We start from the raw sequence: 11,302 nt of genomic DNA on the forward strand, positions 1-11,302 counted from the left end.
CCCTAATGACCCACCACTGTTGTTCAGTAGTCACAACATAATAATGTATGCCATCGACAAAATAGTGGTGGTTCTAATGAAGGACTGTAATGACCAGGACTACAAGGAGGACAATGAGAAACAAGAAAGAAGAGGGATCAACAATTACTTGGGCTCATTTGTGTATTTTTCTTTGTACTGTAATTTCATTTAGGAATGTATCTGTGATGTATTAACTTTCAGAAACTGCTAATTTTACAACATTACCTGTTTTTGTTAAGGAAGACCCTGTACCATCATTTAGTTATGCTGCAATTGCAACGTAAAAAAGGGCTGAATCAGGTAATACTGAACCACGCCTAACAGTTAGATCTGGCTTCATTGTTTATGAAAAAGGAAAGTTTGAAGCCTAATCTTGAAAGTAGAGATAGTGTCTGTCTCCCGGATCCAAACTGGAAGCTGGTTCCACAGAAGAGGGGCCTGAAAACTGAAGGCTCTCCCTCCCATTCTACTTTTAAATACTCTAGGAACAGCAAGTAGGCCTGCAGAGCGAGAGCGAAGTGCTCTAATAGGGTGATATGGCACTACAAGGTCATTAAGATAAGATGGGGCCTGATTATTTAAGACCTTGTATGCGAGGAGCAGGATTTTGAATTCAATTCTGGATTTAACAGGAAGCCAATGAAGGGAAGCCAAAACAGGAGAAATATGCTCTCTCTTTCTAGTCCCTGTCAGGACTCTTGCTGCAGCATTTTCGATCAGCTGAAGACTTTTCAGCGAGTTTTTAGGACATCCTGATAATAGTGAATTACAGTAGTCCAGCCTGGAAGTAATAAATGCATGAACTAGTTTTTCAGCGTCATTCTGAGACAGGATATTTCTAATTTTAGAGATGTTGTGCAAATGGAAGAAAGCAGTCTTACATAGTTGTTTAATATGTGCGCTGAAGGACATGTCCTGGTCAAAAATGACTCCAAGGTTCCTCACAGCCTTACTGGAGGCCACAGTAATGCCATCCAGAGTAAGAATCTGGTTAGATAAAAACAAAATGCTACGTCCAGATGAACAGAATCAACCTTTGGAGGCTCAAGAAGAAGCCTATTAAGATCCTGGAGCGCCCTAGTCAGTCTCCAGACTTTAACCCCCTAGAAAATTCTGTGGAGGGAGCTGAAGGTTCGGGTCACCAAACATCAGCCACAAAACATTAATGGACAAGATCTGCAAAGAGGAGTGGAGCAAAATTCCCCTGAGATGTGTGCAAAACTTGTGGCCAACTACAAGACAAGTCTGACCTGTGTAATAGCCAAAAAAGGTTTTGCCACCCAGTGCTAAAGCATGTTTTGCAAGGGGATCAAATACTTATTTCCTTCATGAAAGTGTGAATTAATTTTCAACTTTTTTGAAATGCATTTTTCTAGATTGTTTTTGTTATTGTTATGTCTCTCACTGTTGAAATAAACCTACCATCATTTCTTTGTAAGTGAGCAAAGTCTCAAAATCAGCAGTGTGCAAATAACTTTTTGCCTGAGTTTTTTATCTCAGTGTTTAGTTACTTCCTGGTTTATTATGCAACTATTTTATCTTTTGTGCCATGTATTTATTTTTACTTTCCCTATTTCATCTTCTGTGACTAGTTTTAGCTTATGTACCCCACCTGCTTCCTCATTCCCTCGTTGTATTTATTGTCTCAGTTTTTCCTCATTCTTTATTGAGTCATCCCTCGAGTATCCCTGTGCTACATATTTCTAGTGTTCGTTTGTCTAACCAGTTATACATTCTTGAATACCCTGAGGTTCACAGGGATCCATTTACTCAGATTTTGTTTCATTCATAATTGTATATTATAATAACTGGTGACTTTCAGTTTACAGTGATAATTCCTCTCACTGTACTGACACAAAGTCATTGAAAGGTTCACTCACCACAAGTGTATCATTTATTTTTTTACACTTTATTTTTATTGACAGTCCTGTGTATTTTTTTTTACGAAACATTCAGACCCCCCAACATGCACAGTGCATCTAGGCTAGCAAACAAAAAAAAAAGACATATCCCTTCATGGTACAATCAGCTCAAATAGGTGAACAACAACAATGAAACATGGTGTCAGAAATTATAATATTTTTCCATTTAAGTAAAGGTCCCATTTTTTCCAGTATTTCTCAAATTTATCGGCAGCCAGTCTTAGTGAAAAAGTCAGTCTCTCCATTGTGTAAATTTCCTTGATAATACCTATCCAGTCCAAGGATGACGGTGGATCCACGTTTAGCCATTTGCGAGTTATGGCTTTCTTTGCACCAGTCAATAATATCAATAAAAGATATTTGTCTGAATTCCTCACTCCTTGTGGCAAATCACATAGATAAAACACAGTGAAATCAGGGGCCAAGTTCAAGCCCATCACAGTATTGATTTCTTTGATCACTACTAGCCAATAGGGGACAATCTTAGCACATTCCCAAAAAATATGAAAATGTCCAGCAGATACACTTCCACAGTTCCTCCAACACTGAACCTTGTCGGGGTCTTTACTTTGTTTACTCTTTGCATTAGGTGTGACAAAAAAACACACCGTGTTTTTCCATGCAAATTCCCTCCATAGACCTGAGCTCGAGGTCATTACCACAGCCTTACATATATTGAACCAGTTGTCTTCATGTATTATTATTTCAGCCTCTTTTTCCTATCTAGCTTTGATATACGTTGTGCCATTATTCCTACATGTTTATAAACATTTGTATAATCTGGATATCTGTTTCTTTGGTGCATTCCCCTTACAAGAGTCAAGGAAGATTTTAACCAAGCCTGTGTCCTCCTCTCTCACTGTTGAAATAAACCTACCATCATTTCTTTGTAAGTGAGCAAAGTCTCAAAATCAGCAGTGTGCAAATAACTTTTTGCCTGAGTTTTTTATCTCAGTGTTTAGTTACTTCCTGGTTTATTATGGAACTATTTTATCTTTTGTGCCATGTATTTAGTTTTACTTTCCCTATCTCATCTTCCGTGACTAGTTTTAGCTTATGTACCCCACCTGCTTCCTCATTCCCTCGTTGTATTTATTGTCTCAGTTTTTCCTCATTCTTTATTGAGTCATCCCTCGAGTATCCCTGTGCTACATATTTCTAGTGTTCGTTTGTCTAACCAGTTATACATTCTTGAATACCCTGAGGTTCACAGCGATCCATTTACTTAGATTTTGTTTCATTCATAATTGTATATTATAATAACTGGTTACTTTCAGTTTACAGTGATAATTCCTCTCACTGTACTGACACAAAGTCATTGAAAGGTTCACTCACCACAAGTGTATCATTTTTGACACAGTCCTACAAGCAGATTTGTCCTCCCAGACAAGAACTACACAGTCTCACATTGGCAGGTGCATTATCAGCTCTTCTGTCTTATATTGGTATTGGTGTTGTGACCCACTGCAGTAATGTCACCTTAACTTTTTAGGGTATGAGTCCTTCTCTGACGCTTTTCAGTTTGGTATCCCGCAGGACTCAATTTTAGGGCCCCTGCTTTTTTCATTGTATTTACAGCCTTTGAGAACCATCCTTAGACAGCATGGTATATCCTTTCACTTGTATGCTGAATACTGACAGATTTATCTACCTCTGAAGCAGAAAGATGGCTTCTCTATTAAATCACTTTTAGCATCAGGGGCAATTCTAGGATTAGAGCTTTGGGGGTGCTGAGCACCCAGAGAGCTGCCCAGCCAGGCAAGATAAACTTTACACGTCACGATGAGACTTCTTCCCTGTCTGTGTCAGTCCCTGCATCCTTAAATGTCTCCAGTTGTCCTGAGTTCCCTCTGACTGTCTCCTTGGTGCATTTAAAACCCTTGTCCCTCACCGTCTGTTTATGTATGTTTATTTCTGGGTCACAAAATAAACTTTTAACATATTTTCAGGCAAGAAAGTAGCTGTGTAAATTACAAATATCTGCTTGGTTTATCAAGACATCGCATATTTGCAAAAGTGCGCCAACGTTTTCGGAGACGTCTGTTACCCACCCGCTCGATAGCAAGCCGGGGGGGGGTTCAATGGTCACTCCAGGCGGCGAGAGCAGTAGACTCCTGGCTTCATCATTTTCAGACCCCCGCTCTTTCGCTACTCAGGTTAAACATGATATATAAGTCACTCGGATAACTTAAAAATTTAATTGTTTGCCTTTTTTCTGTGTTTTATTTGTTCCGGAGTAAATCGGTTTGGCTGAGATCAAAATTATTAGATTATTAGATTAAATAAAACTTTATTAATCCATTGGGTGGGTTCCTCCGGGATTTTCACACAGCTGAATAAACGTTAAACGGAAAACTGATTAAACAGAAGTGTGAGACGGTCGAGAATTTTCGCCAGTCTCCTGTTATATTTTAGATAGTAAGGAGCAGACGGCTGAGTTTGTTAAACTCCACCGAGACAGCGGTGACGCAAATCTGAAGGCTAGACCGTCCCATTTCACAGCCTCGCACTTCCGGCCTTCTCGGTCTTCGAAGGACCCGGCCCACGTAGACCGCGAAGGCCGGGTCCTCCGAAGGATGCAGCCGACGTTTTGGGACACAGCTAAGTCCGAAGAGAGAGACGTCGTAAGGCAACGTGGTGTGGATTTTGCATCTAAGTGTATCTTTGAGGTTGACTACCCGTGGTCCTGATATTTCTTATTTGTGATCTGTAAGAGGTAAATGAGACTGTGTGCCTTGACATTTGTATTGTAAATATTCGTTATAGTGCTAAAATGGCGTGATATGTGATGCTAACTAGCAGCTTGCTAATTAGCGCAGCTTACCACGTTATGTGCTGTGATACCATGCTCTATGTTTAGCTCTGTGATTTTCAGTCAAAGCATGCTAATGCTAAATCGTTATGTGATAGCATTTGGTATTGTAGCTCAAGTGTTTTAATATGTTTAGAAGCCGAGGGACGTTGTGAAAGGAGAGGGAGAGAGAGGTTTCTGCCCGGATGGACCCTGCTGACTGACTGTCTTCACTACCGATGAACTAACTGCCTGTTTCTGATTGCCCCACTAACAAACTCATTGGACTCGTGAGTAATAACTGGAACTAAAGTGCACGTATTTTGTTTATTGCTCAGTTTGAGTGAAACAGCCATAAGTTTTAGGCCTCACCGCACCCAAACTTCAAATCAGGCCTGCAACAAGCACTGTGCTACAGGTGCAGTGTGGACGGGTTAAAGTGTGTGTGTGTGTGTGGGCCCACTGTTACAAATTTGGTTTTAATTGAATAAGTGTAGTTGTATTTTAGAAGGTCGAAAACCATCCCTTTCAAAAGGTGAGCTGTTGTACTTGAAATAACAGTTGGCACCTACGAGAGTTATTTTGTTTTGACAGTCTTCTATTTTATAACCCATGTAGTCAATTTTAGAGTGGTTTTGTTTGTTTATTTGAGTTCAGTTAATTTCATTTTATAAAAGTAACTGTTTATTTTATTTATTTCTTCGTTGTCTAAATAAATACCCAGTGAGGGATAAATTTGCGTAAAATACAGTTGTGGTGGTCCTTATTAATTCAATTAGAGGGTACCAGGTATCATAATTAGTAGCACTACGAACCCTGGCCCAGTCTCATTGTACTATATACTCGAGCTTTACCATAGCTATATGGGACCTGGGTTACACAGGTAAACTGAGGGCCTGTTGAGCTGATCGCTGGTGGTGTGAGAAAAATGCCAGCTCGTTCTTCATGTTACAGAAGCACAGAGACACAAGACCAGGCGGAAAGAGACGATCATTCGGTGAAAATGAGAATCTGCGAAAAACAAACAAACAAACAAAAAAAAACAGTTAAGCTGGAACACCTGTGTGGGTGTGAGCTCGGTAGCGGAGCTAGTGACATCTCTGAAAACATCTGAGCACTTTTGCAAACATGTTCTACGTTGACAACCTGACCAGACATGTGAAGATTACGACACTACATTCGCGGGTAAAACTATTAAAAGTGTAGTTGGTGACAAAAAAACGGGGTATTTTAAAACCACCACCATTGCTGCCTGTGATTTGAAATGCATTCTGGGAAACCTGGCTGCCCCAAGTCCACACAAGCAATCGATTATCTAGGATCGTCTTGACTTACTTTGCACGGCAACCAATCAAATGTTAGAGAAGCTGCAGTGGCAGCATTAACCCCGCCCCCTTAGTTTGATGGGTGAGGCAGACAGATAAAATGATTTCAAGGTGAGACATGAAAGGAACAATAGTGCCAAAATGAATTAAATAAATAAATCATTAAATAATGAATTACAACTGTCAATAATTATTTAAATGTGTCATTAATTAATTAAATATGTCAATAATTTATTAAATGTGTCATTAATTAATTAAATGCCATAAATATTTATTTAATTATTTCCAATTTTAATTAATTATTGCCACATTTAATTAATTATTTAATGGTGTATTTAATTAATAATGGATTGCATTTATATAGCACTTTTCGAGACCCTCAAGGCACTTTACAGTTTCACTATTCATTCACTCTCACATTCACACACTGGTGGAGGCAAGCTACAGTTGTAGCCACAGCTAAGTATGGAATGCCATACTTACCGAGTATGAGGCGCAGGAGTGGCAGCAACATATTCATCTTCAGTTAAAGTCCTGTTAGCAACTACACGCAGCTGCTGCTGCACTAAAAGTTTGGTAGACAGAGGAACCCTGATAATTTCCTGTAGATCCTTCAAAATGAAATATTTTTACAGCAAACGACTTTCACAATTAAACTCAGAGGAGAAACAACATGTACCATCTACACGGCTGACCGTGCACTGCTTTTAGTAAAATGTGTTTGCTGCTCTGTGATTAATATTCTTCTGTCATTTGAAACTTGAATTTAGAAATGAAACTTTAAAAATTAGAAAATTAACAGTAGCTTTTTAAGCTTTGTCAAAACATTTTCATACACTTACAAATCAAATTCAACTCATTTTGTTTGTGAGGTTTCCTTCTTCACACCTGCAGTGAGGATGTGCTGACTCAGACTTATGTCCAGCAGAGATGTGCAGAAGATGAGAAAGCTCCATCAAGGACACAAACTGTTAGCGCCCACTCGGTAGAGTTGGATGTCTCGAGACCACTTTTACATGGTCTCGGTCTTGTCTTGGTCTCGCTGTCTCAGATCGACATAGAGGTCGGGAGATTTGGAGTCAACAGTATCCATGACACACAACATAATGTTCGATAATGTGTCATGCACATCAGCTCTAAGAGCCGTGCTTAAGAGTGCTTTGTAGTGAATCAGAAGAGTCGACTCCCATTGAGTGAGAGCTGGCTCCTCACTTAATTTCCTTTCGCTGCTCAGCTCTCACACTGTGGCTCAGCTATGTTCCAATCCCTCCATATTGTGGCCAATCACATGCGAGGATATAGGATAATATCATTATGCGAAAAACAGAGAGCATGAGAGACGCGACAGTCAAGTGGAGCGTGCGTCTGTCCTCTCAGTAAGTGAGTGAGACAGTAGACAGCGGTGAGGAGGGCTGTGCGAGTGCATCGCAAAAACGGTCTTGGTCTCGTCTTGACTTTGTCTTGGTTTAGGCGGTCTTGACTACAAGTCTACCACTCGGCTCTGTGAAGCATCACCTCAGCCAGAGTCAGCACCAGGAAGTCCAAACTAACTCTCATTGTTTGTCTCCTGTGATAAATTTTCAAATCTGATCCTTAATGTGCTCAGCTTTGTTCTAAAGAAAATACAACACGGCTCCATTAACAGCAGAAAAACTCCCACTGAAAGTCCTGATGAATGTCACATGAAAATGTTCCGTTTTCTGTGTGAGGAAAATAAAGATCTCTGAAAGTGTAAAGTTGTTGTGTATTCACTATATGGACAAAAGAAGATGTCAACATCAAAAACTGTCCTATGTTGTACCTGAACTCACGACCTTCCACATACAAGTGGTAACTATGCCACTAAGCAAAAGGTCCATTCAAAGTCAATGGGGCTTTATCACCTTAATAAAACCAACGCTGTGAGACTATTGTCACTGTTATTTATGATTCCATGGACCTAAGCTACAGGACATAGTGAAAGAATTTAAGTTTCATTTAGACTTTGAAGACATTTTTTTGGCAAGAATTTAATAGTGTGAAATTTAAATATTTGGTCAGCTTCTCACATCAGAGCCTGTTTGCAAAGATATGAAGTCATGTTAACATAAGCTCCTCCCTTCTTAGGAAGTTCAGGCTCTCGAGTGTGCTTGCTTGATATGAACTATAAATATGAAAGTATGAACTCAGAATTCTTGGTATCGAGAAATGCAGAAAGAAGACAGATAAAATAACTTCAGGAGTGGAACCAATAAATAATCAATGAAACAGTGAAATAAATCTGTTTTTAAACATTCATAAACAGTCAGTCAGGTTTTTCTTCTAAATACTTCCAGCATGCAGATCAGGTGTAAACTTGCAATACTCTTCTTCATCATCTGACTGATCAACAAGCTCCACAGTAACGTCACTCTTGACTCTTGATGCTCAGTAGATCGGATCTTTTTATCTGGATTTATTTGACAGGGGCAGTGTTCATGTTCATGGAAATCAGGATAAAAACACAAGATGGAAACCTTTCCATTTCCACAGGATCCACCTGTGCTTCCTCTCCTCTCTCCTCCACCTGTTACAGTGAGGGAACGTCCTCCATGATGGAGGAGCTGCTGGAAAGTGCTGAGAGTTTCCTCCAGAGTGAGACCTCTGTCACAGTTCAGAGGATCTACGGCAGCAGAGACCTTCATGGGGACACTAAAAGTCTCAAACACACAACAACAACATCACACTGACTCCACTCTGACATCACTGATCAATAATCAAAGAACACACAGATCAAACTGATTGATCAGCCATCAGAGGAGTCGGATCAATGGAGCTGCTTCTGTTCCTGATGTCCCCTGTTTGATCCTGGACCTGAACTCTCCCTGCAGAGAAGACACAAGACAGTCAGACACACACACACACACACACACACACACACACACACACAGACACACACGCACACACACACACACACACACCACAAAAATGAACCTTCTAACCTCTGAAAAAGAGAAACAGCCTTTTCCTTCTGAGAAGTTTACAGCCAGACTTGACTTCACATCTGTATCTCCCACTGTCTCCATCTGTGGGGTCTTTCAGGGTCAGACTGAGGTCTCCAGTTTTTAGAGGGTCTTCATTCATCTTCGTTCGGCCTTTGTGAACCTCGTCCTGTTTGTCAGGCTGGTCAGAGCCGTTCTCATACACGTGGACCTTCCTGCATTCAGGTTCACAGTATTCCCACTCTACTGTGGCATCTGCAGGCAGGTTTCCTGTGGTTTTGAAGGGCAGCTGGACAGACTCCTCCCCCTCCTTTACCTCCACCAGACAGTCTGTGAGGACAACAAACAACATTACCTTCATAGACAGCAGCAGCAGGTGTTCAGAGTTGTAGATAAGGCTGAAGGACAGAAGCAGATCAGAGCAGAAGGAAACAGGACAGAGATCTAGCAGCTCTTTAAGCTTGTGGAGACGATCAGATTGTGATGGTGCTGTGAGGTTTGTGTTCATGTGCTGCTTCAAAGTAATGTCTGCTGTCAGTGTGGATTTAAAGTGGCTTCTGTGTCTTCTGTCAGGCCCTTTCATTCCTAACATCCATTACTACTACTAATTAGGATAATTAGGTTATCCTAATTAGGCTTTCATCAAGTCAGCAAAGATGCACAGAAAAGAAGATCAGACACCAGCTATGGAGGATCAGAAAGACAGATGAAACAATACTATCATCCCCTATGTAGCAGGTTTAACAGAGAAACTCAGGAGAGTTTTCTCCAAGCACGACATCCCAGTGTACTTCAGACCCAGCAACACAAACTGGTTCACCCGAAAGACAAAACTCCTAAACACAGACTTAACAACGTGGTGTTTGCTGTACAGTGCAGCGAGGAATGCCCAGACCTCTACATCGGAGAGACCAAACAGCCACTTCACAAGCGCATGGCACAACATAGAAGAGCCACCTCCACAGGACAAGACTCAGCAGTCCATCTGCATCTAAAGGTCAAAGGTCACTCTTTTGAGGACGCCAATGTTCACATTTTGGACAGAGAGGACAGATGGTTTGAAAGAGGAGTGCAAGAAGCCATTTATGTCCACTGTGAGCGACCATCTTTGAACAGAGGCGGTGGTTTACGACACCAACTGTCTGCCATCTATAATCCAGTTTTGAGATCCCTCCCCAGACACCTTAACGCCCACTCACATCCTGGGCCATCTGACCTCAGGAAATCACATGATAGGGTGGGGCCAGGTTTCACAATGAGCTCACCCGAAACCCTGGCTGATTGTGACCCACACCGATTTTCACACCTTGGCTCATGTGATTAGGTAGAGGATCATTAGGGGGTCCTTTGTCCCTCTCGGGGGGGCGATCACACAGAGTTTAAATCTGGGACTCTCCACCATAGACTACGATGACTGAGAACCTTCACACATGTAACATCCACTTGGTTCAATGATCACACTGTGTACTGCCCACGAATTAGACTGAGTTCCTTTTAAACAAGTTAAAATCCTAATAACAAAATATGGAGGTTTCACATAAAAATATAATGCAATTAGTCTAAGTCTTTTTTTTTAAGTAATTTTTTTTTCACAGTGAGGACAACCATTTCTTGTGTATTAAAAAAACATTTATATTATTAAATGCAAAAAAATTACAGTGTAAATGCAGTTTTTGGTGAGATCAGGGCAGCTCAAAAACAAAGCAGGAGAAGAAGAAAAAAAGATAGTATTAGCAGAAGAAGCAACAGCAGATGCCGCTTTCCAAACCTAAAAGAAATGTGGATGACGAACAGGGACACGTTCAAGAAAGGAGGACGATGAACTATTTTTGTTCCAGTTTGCTGTGGTTAAAACAAGTTAGGTGGTTAGTTAACTAATTGCAGAGGCATGAAAACCATTAACCGTGGGCAGTTTGTGAAGGATTGCATGTTGCTGATGTTCTATGTCATGAAAAGAAGATCCTGTTCACCAAACATTGCTTTGTCAGCAACACTGTGGCAGAGATTAGTCCAGTGGTTCCCAAACTTTTTTTGCTAGGCCCCCCTGTTTTAAAAGAAAAATGTTCGTGCCCCCACCCGCCTCGCACGCGCACAAACACATCCTCCAACCACACACCCCCATATTTTGTTTTCAAACTCCATTGCGGTTTATTTCACACCTCAAACATTTAGTAAACAATTAATCAAATACAAGTAAACGGCAATAAATTACAGGTAGTAATAAAATAAACTACTAACTCTTTTATGCTACGTCCACACTTACACGGGTATTTTTGAAAACGC

The sequence above is a fragment of the Oreochromis niloticus genome, linkage group LG3 (assembly GCF_001858045.2).
Source record: "Oreochromis niloticus isolate F11D_XX linkage group LG3, O_niloticus_UMD_NMBU, whole genome shotgun sequence".
NCBI lineage: Eukaryota > Metazoa > Chordata > Actinopteri > Cichliformes > Cichlidae > Oreochromis > Oreochromis niloticus.